This window comes from Hippopotamus amphibius, chromosome 6 (genome assembly GCF_030028045.1).
Source record: "Hippopotamus amphibius kiboko isolate mHipAmp2 chromosome 6, mHipAmp2.hap2, whole genome shotgun sequence".
NCBI classification, from domain to species: domain Eukaryota; kingdom Metazoa; phylum Chordata; class Mammalia; order Artiodactyla; family Hippopotamidae; genus Hippopotamus; species Hippopotamus amphibius.
In genome coordinates, this window is record NC_080191.1 from 75,340,936 (window position 1) to 75,344,046 (window position 3,111).

At 41.2% G+C, this 3,111-nt stretch overlaps 1 pseudogene; it reads left to right on the forward strand.

Moving 5' to 3' along the window:
* The first annotated feature begins 359 nt into the window (after window positions 1-359).
* On the forward strand, window positions 360-1,447 carry LOC130854917 (U11/U12 small nuclear ribonucleoprotein 48 kDa protein-like; annotated as a pseudogene).
* Window positions 1,448-3,111: the final 1,664 nt, after the last annotated feature.

Below are 3,111 nucleotides of genomic sequence, written 5' to 3' on the forward strand. Positions count from 1 at the left end.
TTTTTTCTGGACTATTGATATAATGCTTGAGATTAAAAGGGCAAGGTCTTAAAAGAAAACAAACTTACAGTTACCAAAGGGGAAAGAGGGTTGATAAATTAGGAGTTTGGGATTAACAGATACACACTACTATATATAAAATAGAAAAACAGCAAGGACCTACTGTATAGCATAGGGAACTCTACTCAATTTCTTGTAATAACCTATAAGGGAAGAGAATCTGAAAAAGAATATATATATATAACTGAATCACTTTGCTGTACACCTGAAACTAACACAACATTGTAAGTCAACTATACTTCAATTAAAAAAAAAAAAAAAAGAGCGAGTTGGGCCGCTTCCTCTGGGAGGGAGGAAGGGAGGACGGGCGGGAGGCGGCCGTGGCAATGGAGGGCGAGCCTCCTCCCGTGGAGGAGCGGCGGCGGTTGCGGGAGGAGCTCAGCGAGTTCGTGGAGAGCTGCTGCCAGACGCTGGAGGAGGTGATGGCGTCGCTGGGCTGGAGCTCCCACCGGCTGGAGCCCGGGGGGCAGGCGGCGGCGGCGGCGGCCGAGGATGAAGTTGCCGTATGCCCTTATGATTCCAGTCATCACATGCCTAAATCATCTTTAGCAAAGCACATGGTATCTTGTAGATTGAGGAAACTGGGCTATACCAGAGAAGAAGAGGATAAAATGTATAACTCTGACTTTTTCTATGAGAATGAGAAGATACCTTCAATTACCTTGAATAAGGACTCACAATTCCAGAAAATTAAACAAGCTAGAGATGCAGTTGGAAATGATGGTGATTGTTACCATCAAATAACTGGGGGATGCATTCTTCACTGCCTGTTGAAGTTCCTCTGAATCACAAACAGTTTGTTTGTGATCTAACCCAAGCTGCTCGTCTTGCCCTCTATGATTTCGTAATCGAGGAAACAAAGAAAAAGTGCTCGGATTCTCAAATTATTGAAAATGACAGTGATCTCTTTGTAGACTTGGCTGCCAAAGTCAATCAAGATAATAGTCGAAGAAGTCCAAAATCTTACCTTGAAATCCTGGCAGAAGTGAGAGATTATAAAAGAAGACGCCAGTCCTATAGAGCTAAGAATGTTCACATAACCAAGAAATCATATACTGAGGTAATTCGGGATGTGCTCAATGTGCACGTGGAGGAGCTCAGCAGCCACTGGCAGGAGGAGCAGGAGAAAGCAGAGGACGGTGCGGAAAAGAACGAAGAAAGGCGGTCAGCGTCGGTGGACTGACGGCAGTCTGGGGGGAGCTGTCTGGATGCCGAGAGTTCACGCCACAGACGGGGTCGGAGTAGGAGCCCACATAAACGAAGGCGGAATAAAGATAAGGATAAAAACTGGAACTCAACAAGAAGGAAAGAGAGGGATGGGGAAAGACATCACAGTCATAAAAGAAGAAAGCAAAAAACACAGACCAAGTATTTGTGCGTGTATTAATTACGCTTATGCGATGGTAACGAATACGTTGATATTTTTATCATAATTGTTTTGAGTAAGAGAATGTGCTTATATGAACTGTTTAGTGCTCAGATCATTATTTTTCAGTAAATATGTTTCAAACCATAAGCACATGATTACGCCCTAGAACTTTGTTTTGCTTATATTTTAAAAGACGATTGCCTCCTATTACTGATTTTTTCATTCGTTTTTGATAATTTATATATCAGAAAATTCTTTAATTAAAGTGACTATTTAAACTGTATAACTAATACATAAATATATTCTTATTGTAAGAAATTAAACCTTACAGATAAGGCTGAAGAACCCTTGGCGCACCATCTGTGATCCCTGTGGCCACCCCAGGGGTAAGCACTGGTGAACTGTAGTAGGGAAACACAACCTAACTGTTCATCAGAAGGGAAGAAGCCTGGCTAAATAAAATGTGGTAGAGTCATATGATAGATTACTATATTGGACTTAAAGAAATAAACTTTATATTATCATGAATAGATCTCAGAGACATGATGCTAAAGGAAGATAAGTTCCAGAAACATATGTACAAGTTATGTCTATGTACAAGACAATACTGTAAATTTTCTGTGGCTGTATATGTATGTAAATATATGTTTAAAGGTTCAGAAGAACTCATCCCAAACTCTCAAAACAGTGATTATTTGGGGGAGGGGATGTAGATGGGAGAGAGAAAGGATGGAAACCAGGATTGGGAGGGTGGTCAAAGGGAACTTTAGCTTTATCCATAATGCATTAATTTTTTAAAAATAAAATATTTGTGTTTCACTTGTTAATTAAAAATATATTGTTGCTTTGCTTTTTGTAAACTTTATTGAGATACTGTTTACATACAATAAAATACATTCATTTAAAAAAAAAAAAGAGCAAGGTCTTAGCAAGAATTGTGTTTTCATGATCTAGAAAGAACTAGACAATATATCTGGCAAATCCAGGGCCCCACTGAGTGTTTCAGGGCCAAGAGAAGCTATACCGAAGTGTGTTTATGTGTTCCTCCCCTGCATGGCCTCACTGATTGCAAGAAAACTGTGTATCTATTTAATAGAGGGACTTCATATAACTGTATACCTGAGGGTAGTGGAGTCTGTGGCCGGGGTGGGGTGGGGGGTGGGGTGAGATGTATGTATATGTTAGGAGAGGTTTTCTCCAACAAGCCACACCCCGCACAGCAACAGTCACAGTTGGTATCAAAAGTAGGATTCACACAGAGACTCTCGGTCTTCGGAAGGGATGTTGAGAGGTTAAAGGAAGGAAATAAGAGCAAAAAATACCTGGATACAGACTGCCTAGTCCTTAATAAGAGACTGTGAATTTTTGAGGGATATTTTGAAAAGACATGGATTAGTGGAATTTTTCTATTCCCTTACCTCCAACAGGTCAGCCCCAGTGGATAATTTTAAAAGTTATTTCTCAAGGTAAGATATCGCAGAGCACTGTTCTCTGGCTCCTCCTAAATATGCCAGTCCTGGTGCTGGGGAGGAGTGAAGAGCCCCAAAGGTCGGGAAGGACTTTGAACTGGGAAGGTATCTCCACTCTGTCATCTGGGACCATAACCTGAAGGACCCCCACCCCTACCATGTGTTCCCACCAAGCAGAAACTGGAAAATTGCTGAGGTTTTGGAAGTATGAAG